Source organism: Poecilia reticulata, chromosome 1 (assembly GCF_904066995.2).
Source record: "Poecilia reticulata chromosome 1, P_reticulata-male-v2, whole genome shotgun sequence".
NCBI classification, from domain to species: Eukaryota; Metazoa; Chordata; class Actinopteri; order Cyprinodontiformes; family Poeciliidae; genus Poecilia; species Poecilia reticulata.
The window spans coordinates 12,637,590-12,651,058 of NC_088830.1; the positions used below are offsets into that span (position 1 = coordinate 12,637,590).

The 13,469-nt window shown below is 37.6% G+C and overlaps 1 long non-coding RNA gene across 1 annotated transcript; it reads left to right on the forward strand.

Annotated features, from left to right (window-relative positions):
• Positions 1 to 497: 497 nt before the first annotated feature.
• Positions 498 to 13,469, forward strand: LOC145551479 (uncharacterized). Its single transcript, XR_014087324.1, has 3 exons — positions 498 to 1,045; positions 5,294 to 5,435; positions 13,275 to 13,469. It is a non-coding gene; the product is annotated as an uncharacterized LOC145551479 (long non-coding RNA).

Genomic DNA, 13,469 nt, shown 5'->3' on the forward strand with positions numbered 1-13,469 from the left:
TCCCCATTTTTGTATGTGACTCTTGTCTGGCCTTGTTTGCCAAAGTTTAACTGCTTTAAACTTTTTATTTATCGCCCAGAAGGAGTGGTGTTGAAGACAAATTTCTGTCATCTTTGGGATCTTATTAAGATCAAAATACAACATGAATAGCATGTTTTCCTGTGACCTTGGTGATTTTGTTTTAAAAAAAACCCCAACAAAACAATTATTCATTTATGTAGTACTTTTCCACCTCTGAATAATGTTTTACAACTTATACAGCTTCTGTATAAGTTGGGGGGGCTAATATAATTGTGCTGGGAGATATTTCTGACGCTTTTTATTATTTACTACTCACTATGAAACTATTCATTTTCTAATCTTGTTGTTAGTGTGAATATAAAACTGATGAAACAGCCAACTGCATTCAATGATATGCAACAGGATCACAGCTCTGTTTTTTTTTCTTCTGTAAAACATTATTTTGTTTCCGTCGGTGGTTTTCCACTAGAGGGAGACAGAGCCTAATCCTGTGTTTTGTGTTCATATCCTGGGTGTTGGCTTTCAAACGGGTTAAAATAGTTCAGCAGCATTTGCTACAGTCACACGTGGGAACCCTTATTAGCTTGGTGCTGATTATGTCAAAGAGGCAGCTAAAATTAACATCCACTCCAGATGTTTTTAAAGGCACATCCAATGAAAGGCCATTCGAAGAGATTCAGTCTGAGGTGATTTTTTATTTTATTTTATTTTCATCTGAAGTTCACCACGCCACAAACAGATTTGTTTGTAAACTTAGAAACAACAGTGTTAGATTCGACATCTTAGAAAAATCACCAACAGAAAAACCTTTAATTGTGTGTCTTTTACCGTCTTCAAAGCCTTTTAGCGTTAATATGCGATGTTTTGGGCAAAAGGACTACATTACCCATGACCCCTCGCTTCCTAGCTGACCAGATGGAACGCAGAGCGGACCAGCCGTGTGTGACAGTTGAGCTCCAGCAAGTTCACGGTGGAAACTTCAGAGGAGAACACGACCTTGAACTGCAGAGAACCAAGTTAACATGTGAGTTTGGAGTTTCTCTCTGTTGTTTATGCGCACCTCGCCCCTCACCGGCCGCTCTGGTGTTTGTTCTGTCGCTTTGAGGTTTGTTCGTAGATAAACCGTCCAAAATTAGCGAGAGGGGAGCGTCCACAGAGCCCCAGGAAGGAGAAGGTGGTGTGATGATAACAACATTACTCTGTGGGAGGATGAGTGGATGCTGTCATCTTATAAACATCTTTCTAACAGTGTGTGTAGAAACCTATCTTAACTTTAGTCATTATGTCTTTGAACATTAGATTAAACACTAAATTAATAACTTTATGTTTTAGGTATATTGGGTATGGTCTGGTTTGCTAACCTTTGGGGCTCAGCTTTTCTTGGTTTCCTAATCTTTTAATTTATTTAAACCTTTATCGATTAACTTTATCAGCAAGACTGTGGCAGCTGCTAAAAACATTAAAGATCGCACGATATTGGAAAGCATAGCAATAAACAATTCAAATTGTAGGCTTTAAAAAATGTTAACTATATCCACAAAATGGTACAAGTCATCTTTGGTCATTAAAATAAACATAAACATGTTTTTTTTGTGTGTTTTTTTTTTTACCTGCGTCTATTAACGCTCTACCCTTTTTTAACTCTCCAGTTCTTTTTGCTCTGCTTTGAATTTTCTTTCTCACCTCATAAATCATGACACACACTGAGATGTGTAGCATCCCATCTGTAAATATACATCATTCTTTACGTGTAAGTCGGTTCAGAGGTGTACACTGAGGTCAGATGGCATTTGCATTCAAATTTGAATGTGAATAACCAAGCAAAACGACAGGGACTTTAACCCAAGATCTCAAACTCACAATAATGAAATGGCATTTCATTACTGTTGTTCCCGGGCGTTAAATCTGGTTCCAGTCGAGAACCGTGGAATACGGTTCTCAGAACAAACCGTGATGTCACCTTGTGGACGGGCCAATCTGAAAACGAGGAAACATCATGGTGGTGAACAAGGGCTGCAGAAGCGTGCATTATGTCCGCCATCTTGCCACTACACTCTTCTTCTGTGTTGTGTAGCATTCACAACACCTTTGCTTTGTTCGGAAAACAAAACAACGTTCGTAGGGACACGAACCGAACCTGTTCTAGAACAAGAGTTTGCACTATATGAGGACCAGAAATATTTAGATTTTGTACTTAAAATGTTTCTGTTTGCAAAAGATCTTGGATGCTTAATTTTTTTTCCATTTATAGTCATGTTAATTTTGTAATTTATTTCTTTTCTACTTCAATATCTTGCTAAAAAAATGATTTAGTTTGGCTTTACGGAAGCCATTTTTACTTTAACTAGACATTGTGAACACATGCAAGGTTTGCTGCTTGGTCTAACCGCTGTGACTCATGAAGGGTTTCAAATACACAACCTGGTGGAATATGAATAGCACCTTTGTGTGTTAGACGCTTTTTAATTCCCTGTGTATTCAACAGTGTTGAATGAGCTGTCAAATGGAGGTATTATCCAGAGGCAGAATGGAATGAAACACCCGTGTCAAGGCGTGGTTTATGAAGTAACGCTCAAGGTTAAACAGGGCAGTGTTCAGAAAGAACCGCTAATCACTTTCAGTCTCTTTTAGTTCTTTGTTTGTTTGGTTAAAATCCTCCTCCAGCTCTTCATCAGTTATCAGTTTGGAAAAACACAGACCAGAAGAAGAAGAAGTGTGGAGGAGTTGAAAATGCAACATGCATTGTAACTTCATAGCTCATTTTATACAGAGTGACTTTACACAATATAAAATATTTCTTGTGGAAAGTTTGGAGTAATTATGTGCAGCTAATGATTAAGCTAACACATCCTGTCTTTAATACCAGGTCAAAGAGGAGGCTGAGGGCTCAGGGAACAAGCACTCCTACATGATGATGTCATTTATTTGCTCTCTGTCAGCTGAAAACACTGCTTTCATTTTGGGCTATTCTGATGCTGAACTTGCATTTGGTTACTATTAATTGCAAACAATATAGGAAGATAACTAGTTAAACTGTCAAAACAACGTAAAGCTTGACTATCACTAATTTTTCATTGGCATTAGTTCTTTTCTTTGTGCTTTTTCCTAGTTAAAACCAGATCTAGTGTTGCATCCCAAGAAACCAGTCGTCAAGAAGTCAACCCAAACAATGAAACTAATTCTTTGCATTTTCTCGATTTATTAAACACACAGTAATGAAATGTAAACATTTATTTCTGTCAACTTTATGATTGACTCACAGCTTATGGAGACAAAATTCAAGTCCCTAAAAAGATTGAAAGTTACACCAGACAAATAAAACTGTATTTAATAAAAAAAAATGTTGAAAAGTAAGTTCACTTACAGTACTGTATCTGCACTCGGTACTTAGTTTAGGCTCTTTTGGCATGAATTACTGCATCGATGCAGCGCGGCACGAAATAAATCAGCATGCGTCTCTGCTGAGGAAGCCAGATTGCTTTAATAGCAACCTTCATTGTGCAGCATTGGCTCTGCTGTCGCTTGTCTTCCTTTTTTAAAATACTTCCTCGTTTCTCAGTGGGATTCAGATCAGGAGAAACCGTGGTCATTTGAGTAAAAATGAGACCTTTGGCAGTGTTGGCGGGGTGCTAAGTCCAGATAAAAATATAATCACTATCATCTTAAAGCTGGTCAGTAGCAGGAACTTTGGACTTGATAAAACACTGTTTATTTTCATATGAAGCATAATGAGTGAGAATCCAGTCCTTTTTCATATTAGCCTGGAAAAGGCTGCGTTCAGCTGTTTCTTTGGTTCTGGTGTAGTCTAACCCAATGCTTGCAGCTCATCTCCTGCATACATCTTTCTGTAGTGATTCTTCCAGATTACAGTCATCCACTCTGGGCCTGTCACAATAAGCAATAAATCAATTAATCGCATGATGTTGTTTTGTTTGTTTATTTTGGATATTTAAAATACCTTCCAGCTCCAGCGATAAAAGTTGATCAGAATTTAAAGTTAATCTTTTAGAATGTGTTCTTACATTATTATTATGATGCCGTTGCATTATATAACTTGAAAACGGTCTCAGAAAAACATCATTATCCTTTATCGCTATAACTTATGTGGACAATTTATTGTCCAGCAAAATTAGTTATCGTGACTGGACCAATCCACTGTCGATTATGTGTTTGTGTTTTTCTACTGAACCCTTTCCTTCCACTCAACTTTCTATGAATATGCTTGCTTACAGCACTCTGTGAACTGCACTGACATATTTTAGCTTTTCCACAACGTGTTTTTTATAGTTTTTAACAATATTTCTGACTCGTTATATAGTGGGTTTTTGAACATCCGTGGGCAATAACCAGGCTCGATACAAATCATTGTGTGTAATGGGGAAAAAAAAAAATCAAATATTTATTTGAATTGAATTAGTGAAAAAAAAAGATATTTTGATCAGTCTATTGAGCTGAACCTGGAGTTGAATCAGTAAAAATGTATTTTATGTGTCTCATTGTTTAACAGCATATTTGTTTGTTTACTGAACAGCCTAGCTTTCTCCTGCAGCACCATGACTGTGTCAGTCCAAATGCTCTTTTGTGTCTAAATAAAAAAATGGGAAGTAAGTACTGTGCACTTTTGTGTTGTACACAACTGATTTAAAACTTCAGTCAGGCTGGAATAACCTATAAAAATACCACAAAGGAAACCAGGACTGTTTGTGTGCTTTTTAAGCATTTCAACATTACGTCAAGGTCCAGCGTAGCAATAGTAGATTTCTGTCCCCTTTTTAATATAGTCTATTACTATATTTGGGCAAATAAAACTCCCAGCAGCTGCCAGACTGATTCATCTGCAGAATACTATTGGTCTGCTTTAGGACGTGTGTAATTAATCACAGATAGGACTCTGTAAATCAGTGACCAGCAGTGCTGAGAAACGGACTCGGGCTTTGGCTCGGTGATAAAGGTTGAACAACAGGATAATATCTGATTTGAATAATAACAGCTGGGAGCAAAGCTCGGCTTTCGGATGGATGCAAATAAAACGTGCACGTGAGGAAGCGGGAAGTTGTGACTTTTATCACAGTTTCTGACCATCGTGGACTTCCAACTTCTTCTGGTTTTAAGTAGCTTCACTTTGTCCATTGTGTCTCCACCCCCCAGCAAGATAAAGCAGCTCGCCTTTTCCCACCCCAGCCTCCTCCTCCTCCTCCTCCTCCTCTTGTCTCGTTCCCATGCCGGCCCCACCTCCACCCTGCCTCACTGTTGCTTCCTCTCTTTCTGGCAGGACACAGTCGGTGCAGGGAAGAAGCCGGCCGGTAAAGCAACACCAGCTGTAGAGAGCTTTTGTTTTGATGGGAATACGCTGAAGGAAGCTGCACCACTCCTACACAGAACAACAAATGCAAAGAAACTACTTTGGCAGCAGCGTAAGTCATTTTTTTTTGTTTGTTTTGTCTTTTACATTATCGGCACAAGCTGGTGCAGTGTTTGCACTTTTCTGCTCTCGTGCCGCTGCTATGATCCGTGTCAATTTATTGCAGTTAGCACCGAATCATTTACCTGCTGGTTTTCTCACTCTTGCAGTTGTCAACACAATAATAAAACTATTGAAACTGTTGTGGTTCTACTAAACTGTTGCTCAAGGTTAGCTGGTTGTTCAAAAGTAATTTGATTTATGAAAAAATAAACGATTACATTTGTGTTTTATCCAATGTTTACAATTTCAAAAGGCACTTCATGAGTTGTATGATTGGTTCTTTGAATAAATGTTTGTCCATAACTGTAAATGTGTAAATGCGCGTGAGAAAATATTAAAACCAGGCGATAAAAGTGTCACATTTTTCCAGTATGTTCAGTTGTTCCCAAGAGTTGTTTTAAGTTGACTTTATTGCAGGCTTCTTTGAAGTCTCGTTTTGCTTTCTCAGTGTAAAAATTGTGTTCTAGAGATTAAATGTTATATACTAAATTTATATACTATATGTTAGTCGTTGTTTGGTAAACTGTCATTTAGTCACAGTTCAGAGACCTCTGTACTTTGCCAATGAAGTGCCCGAATTGACATTGAAACTGTGAATCCTGCTTACCCTTTGAGCCTGGACTTTGAACAGCTTAGACAAAAATTCAACTTAAGATAAAAATTTATTATTTAAGCTACATCATTTGAGCTGGCAGTTTCATTTGTGGTTTAAAGGTCAGTAACTCGGTTAAGAGGAGTACATTTTCTTTGGCCAGATCTCATGGATCAGCATGGTGAACCTGTAGGTTTTGTTTTTTAAACTATAAATAGGATTTACTCCCTGCAGGTTGAGTGTATTTCTCTTTAGAAGGGTGAACGTCTTGGTATTTAGGTTTTTCAGACCACTTTCCTTTCATGTGGAGTCGCTGTCCAGATTTAGCTCTGCCAGTTGTCAGGGTGACATTCCTGCTCCTAGTAAACTCTTCTGTTGTTTCCCATGCTCTTTTTGCCATTTTATCCCTGTTTAATCTTTCTGTTTTTCTGTTAATTTCAGATAAACTAAAGAATAAACATTGACAATTGCTTTATTGCATTAGAATACACAGAATTTCATTATTTCTTAATTACTTAAACCTTGCTGTATTGTATTTAGGCTCATTTTTCATTGTGTTTTTTTGTTTGACAAGTTTCATTTTTAAACAGATACATTATTAATAATACAACAGATTGTTGTGAATATCATTTTACAACTCGCCTGCGTTGTGCGACATTGATCTTTGGCCACGTGATGAGATGATTCAGCCTCTATTTCCTCTTCCTGCCAGTTCGAAAACGCCACCAAACCTTTGGAGTATTGTCAGGAGGGATATCAATGTAACGGCTTCCTTCTGGAAACCTTGTAGGAAGAGTAGGTAACAAATGATTAACCAAACGGTTCTTGTAATTTAAATGTGGCCACAGAGGAGATTGGTTCATCAGATAACGTCTGCTTCCTACATGATGATGTCAGCTTGAATACGCCAGTTTCATTTTGACATATTTGACCTATGCTTCTATTTATTTATTATGTTTTGGATAAAAACATCACATATGAACATTTTGGATAAAAGTATCATATATGAACATTTAACTGAAGTCTAAAATGTTGTAGTTTGACTTGCTCCTGTTAACTTTATTTTTTATTTATGCCTCATTATATGGTTGAGATGCAGTTAAACACTGAGATGTCCTTCCGTGTTCGTGTTCATAATTGGAGCAATGAAGCGTCTGGGTTTCTTGGCAACACAGATACGGCTTCAACTCTTGTCAAACAATATTCTGCACTTCAATTGCATTATAAATGTCTTGTGATCTGTGTCTAATCAGGCTGCCAGGTGGGGATTTTTTGTAGTGCACTGCAATCATGAGCTGATGCACGTCTTATCTGCTCACTAAAGCTTATTGCAGACGAACTGTTGGATCATTGCTACTGACTGATAAAGAACAAATATTTGTTTCAGGATCATTTGATATTGGATGATTTTTAAAGGTTGGTAAAATAAGGGTGATTTTAAAAATCTGAAAGTTTAGAATAAATTGCATTAAAGTGATTTTGTCTCTTTCACAATTTAAGCTTATAAGATCAAATAAACGTAGATATATTCAAGCGTATATATTGTGTGTGTATGTATATTTATTTATCGGTGGTATTATGTATTTCACAGGCACATAAAGTCATTTTATAGCACATTCAAGTAATGGAGTTACCTTAAGTAGTTATACAAATTCTGTATATATCAAACACGACTTAAAAGAAATTTGACTTTGCAATTTGACGCCTTGAAATTGAACCTGTCTCTTTAAGAAGCTCCTGCTCTTTCTGTCACTCTGCCTTCATGTCATCACAACAATGTTCCTCCATTATGCCTTTAACATCAATCTTATGAGAGTTGGACTCAGAAGTAATTTGTATGATAAGCTCAGCAGACTGTCAGTTTTACCAGGTATTTGCTAATTGCTGCTGCAACTAGTCTGAAGGGACTGAGTAAGGGAAGGTGCTCTGTGAAGCAGGTGGAAATAGGTGAGGTTTTGTGGGAGCAAAGCGTTTAGGCACCCCTGAATGATTCCCAGGGGAGACTAAAGGAGTCCTCAAACATGCTTGAAAGAATCAAAGCGACTCTCCATGTATAATTATGATGAGAGAATTACATTATAACATGCTATAAAGCTCAAAAAAGTTGATTTTACACCAACCTTCCTTAAATGGGTGGGTGTAATGGGCAACCTAAGATACACTGTTACTGTTGACGTCAAATTACTGATTTTCCAATCTAACTATGGTTAAAAGTTTCTTTTTTCTTATTTCACCTTTCAGACTTTAGTAGTAATGAAGCTGCTCATTTTCACTGAACATGTTTGTTGTAGTTTCGAGGCGTACAGGTTCAGCCGCAGAGTTTCTGCTGGAGTTTGTTTGGATTCCAAAGGATTTAAAGCAGAAAAACTGTAACTGCTGCTACTGTTAATCCTGATCAGGATTTTTTTCTGCCCCATTTTGTTTAGTTTGAATACAGTGAAAAAGCATTTGCTGCCTTCAGGCGTTATCATCAATTAAATGACTCGAATCATAAAACACATTTTAATAGTTGAAAAACACAAAAAGCAGTTTTCAAATAACTAATATATTGAGTTAAAAACCAACATGGTCCTACAATGTAAAGGAGGAATGTAAAGAACCAAGAACACCTCAGGTGCTTCAGGCCTCACTGCTGCAGAAGTTGAGATCAAGATTTGACAATAAAATACTAGATATATTAAAAAAATCTGGTCTCCTCACCAAGGAGGAGAGTTTATTTATATCAGTTCTTTACTAACTTTATTTCTTGTATTTTTCAGTTTGGTCTGAAGTCTTTTTAATGTGTGGAGGAAGATCACCTGTTGCCTTTACTGCATTTTAATTTTTCTGACATTGATGGCATTTTAAAAGCAGGCAAACTGGTATAAAAATCAGGGCCGGTATCAAGATCAGATATCAATGTTGCTGTTATGGCTTTAGGTAAAAGGCCCATAATCCTCCACTTTTGAACTATCGGCGTCACATGCACAAAAAAACGCCACCTGGCCAACCTACTACCGAACCACATACAACTGATAATAGGATGGAGATAAACATCAGTTATTTATATCGGCCCAGCTTTACTTGTCGGGTTGTTATGGATATGTTAAAAAGTGACCAAACTGTTGATGCCAGTATACCATGCATCACTGTTTAAAAGTTTGTTTTAATCTTGCAAAATGGAGAATCACAATTTTTCTCAGAGTGAAGTGAGATTCTGCATGTTAATCTAGTATCACTGGTGAAAAAAAGTATCCTCTTTGTTTTAGAAATCCTAAATAGCTTAAAATCTGTTCTATATGAATATAATATCTTTAGCTGCATAGTACATCTCAACATCTCTGACAAACTGCTTAGATTGCAATTAACGAATTATTCAGGTAGCATTGATTCAAGACATCCGTCCCTGAAATACATTTTGTTTAAATCAGCATAAAAATGTTTTGGAAAGGTGAAAAGGCGGTAAAGTGGTGAATGTATTGGGAAACTACAAGTTGTTTAAATCCCACAACGTCAACCTAAAGCGACTTTTTCAATAGAACCTTGTTGTTCAGATGGAAACTGTAGCTTTAAAACCAGCCCAAGCCTTCTTACTGCAGCTGCTGATTGGTTTAAATCTGTTGTTCAGATGCTATGTCTGTCTTAAATTGTGATTTTATTATTAAAGTGTAACAGTGCTAATTATGCGCTAAACAGACTTGTTTGACAAGTGTTAGTCTTGGTTGGAGGATGAGTGTAACATCTTTGCCAAGTGTTTCTTGTTACTTTGTTAAACATTAAGTCAATGGTTCTCAACCTTTTTGGCTTGTGACCCTCAGCAAACAAAGCACAGGTGGCAGAGTCTTTAGATGGGACATGTTCCCATTCACTCCGTCATTTTGGAAGAGTGGCAAGATTTATTAAATTAAATTAAATTCATAATTAACTTAAAGAAAGACTTGTCCAGGACACTGGGCTGCAAGATTTGACTCACTGGAGTAACATGTCCACGGTAGTCAAGGGAAGGTCAAGAGAGTGCGAACATGTTCAAAGGTTATCAGCTGCAGGGTAGATGAGATAAATGAGTTTGCTAATTTACTTATTTATATGAAGTTAAATGTTGAAATACAGTAATAAAATTAACATTTATAGTTTTTAGTACTCTGAAGGTTAATATAACCCACCTCAATTTTCCACAAACTGAAGATAATTTGGATTTAGCTTTAAGATGAATCATCGTTTGTTGGGGTCAGAGTTTAATGAGCTTTTTGTCTCTTCAGAGTTTGAAGTAAATTGATTTCTCAGACTTTGTAAATTTCCAGTGAGAACGGTGAATTAAAAAGTCCTTAAAAGCACCTGATAGTTCTTGAATGCGTGCGTCCTGGCCTCCCTCCACTCCCCCTGGTTGCGTCCCTCTCTGTGTCCTGCGTGCCTGGGCTCACGTACACACCCTCCTTGAAAGGGCATTGTTTGCTCAGAGAACCAGTGCAGAGCTCTGCAGCGCCGCTGCTCCCGTCCACACTCCCAAGGTCAAGCGGCAGGCATTTGCTGCTTGTGTTTCACAGGTTCAGCTCTGATATGACTCCATCCTACAACTGATTCACTAATTAATATTATGTAACAATGAAAAGCCTAGTTGTAGGATATGCTTTTGAAATTCCCTGTTGGCATTTTAAGTTTCCACCTTTTGAGGTCGCTGCACTAATCTTTCTCTGGAGCTCTTTTATTTTCTGCTGGAGAAACGTCCTAGATGATTACTCCACTGGCATTTTCTTCTGGTGTCCAAAAGGGTAAAAAAAGCAGGATTGCAAAGAATTGCTAAATGTCTAATAACTTATATTTTGCAAACACGTAAAATTTGTGTATTTTATGCCTTGCTTCTAGTATAAATATCTTAGTTTTGTCTCATTTCAAGCATATTAGCTTACAAGTAACTTTTCAGGAAGAAATAGGGGCTTAATATTGATGATATTCATTCAAATGGTACCATTTCACTTCCATCTAGTATTTTTTTTAATCAATATTAAGGAATTATTGACCTAAAACAAGCTCCTACGTCGTGCTGAACTTGTTAGTTTTGTCATACTTCAGGTGCATTAAGATACTTGATCTAGAAACGTGACCAAAAATACTTGGTGAGATTTAGTGTTTTTTTGTAGCACATCCCTTCTTCTCACCCTTAAGGGACCGATAGTTTAACTTCCCATTTGACTGCGTTTTTATTGAATCATCTTCAATGGTTACCAACCACTAAATCAAAGCTGACTTTGTGCTGCTGATGTGAAAGGATTAGGCGTTTTCCACTTTTGAACTTTTGGGGTTAATCGCACAATATGAATTTTGAAATTATTTACCCGCAGTCATCTCAAACTTCCATACAGAAAGATCAGGCTGATGTAAGAGCCTAAATCTGTGTGGTGTCGGTTGTCAGACCTCGCTTGGGGGAGACAGGATTAACGGGGACGTGTTGGCCACAAGCAGGAACACTCAGCTGATTGAAAGTATTTAAGACGGAGGCCAGGAGTGACGAAGCAAAAAGAACCTCTGCACGACTGATACTGATATGTAGAGATAGCGGGGAATTAAATCCAGTTAAATTGAATCAGGACAGCTGTGTTTCAGTTGTCATGTGCCTATTGCATGTGTCTGTATGTACCCTGATAGCCCTGTGGCAGCTGCTGTAATTAGGCCTTTACCCTCTGGTCAGCATGTTTTATTGACTGCAATAACTGGGTCGAGCTATCAAGTGTCCTTTTGTTACCAGCATGGGCAAAGCGTCAAGACTTTATGTAACTTTGGTTAATATGAGGCATCGTTTTAATAATAAAACACGGCTGAGCTCTCAGCTGTTTAAACCAGGTGAGAACAGAGACGTCAGAAAGGTGGGTACAGTTTCTTCATGCGCCGGTGGGAGAAAAAATTTGAGTGAAAACACCACGGTTTAGAAAAACGACAACAAAAACATTTTCAAAGCCTTTATAAAAAAAATACAAAATCTAATTCATATCTTTAAATGCTTGTTTGCAAAAGCTTTAGCTTCAGTTTTGTACCCTCAGAGGAGATCTCGACTCTTGTAAAAATGGCTGTAGCTCCAGGCAGTAAATGTTTTGTGTATAATTCATACAGCAGCAGCTTGTTCCTCAGGCTTTGCATTGTGTTTATAGTGGTGAAATGTTCTGCTGAAGAACCTGATCTCTGCGGCTCCAGGCTGTTGTAACTCTATCTTTGTGACCCTAAAACTCAGACCTTTTAACAGTAAAGGGCACCGCAAGGAAACACTGGAGTGAAAACAAAACATTTTGTATTCACTCAAACAAAGTGAAAACACTTGTTTTATTATTAAAACGATGCCTAGTATTAATCAAAGTTGCATAAATATCAGGAGTGGCTTGGATCAGAATCACGATAAGAACATGTTTTTAATGCCTGGTGCAGGTTGAGTAAGTTATAGCTGGTTACAGGAAAGGCAAGGTAAAAACTTTATTAATCCCATAGGGAAATTAAGATTGTCTCATGAGAACCAGTGCATGTTTCGTGAGAAATATAATAGAAAAAATAACAGAAATAAAGAACAAGTTATAATCAGGTATCCAGAATTGAAGAACTAAAATACAGTCATTTCTCTCCAGATGAATCAGAGACTGATCTGCACTGTAATTTGACTTTTAGTCTAACCTGTCAGTGCATTTTAATTTGTTGGCTTGTAATATAAAATATACTAATAATCGAGGCTAACACACGAGAGAAAAATACATAATACCGTTTAAAACTGTGATGTGCAACTTCAAGCATTTGTGGAACTGTATATTTTTTAACATAATCACTGTTTATGCTCTTGATTATTTAAATACGAGATGTTAGAATGAGCTATAAGAAAGGATAAAAAAGCACTTTATCAACTCAACTGTTGTGACTGCAGACGTGTATCATACTTTGCTTTTTCTCCCTTAGTTTATGAAATGTTTTAAATTGAAGGCAAATAAAAGAGAATATATACTTCTGCAGATTTAATGTGTAAGAGCCAGCTGTCTATTTTCTGCAATACAGTGTCTTGGGTCTTCATGTTTAACGAGTGTCTGAATTTTTTTTTCCTTTTGTTCGACGTTATGCAGAATTGAAACTAGAAAGTTTTTCTCAAAAGTGGAAGAGTCCAGTGTCTACATTCATGCATCATTCTAATCACTCGTCTTTGTTTTGTCTCTTTCTTCTCTCGTTTTCCTGCTTGGGCTTCACCTGCAGGTTCACAGAGGCTCCAATGACCTTCATGTCTCTGTTTGGCCCCTAAGCCACCAACAGGGCGCCCGGCTTTGAGCTCCTGTTCACCCTGAACCCTCCGCCCCGAGGCAAGCTGTCCCACCCTGCGTCCTCTCCTTCCTTGCCTCCTCCGGCTCGTCTTTCTCTTCCCTCCTGGCATCCACAGGCCCATCTGGACTC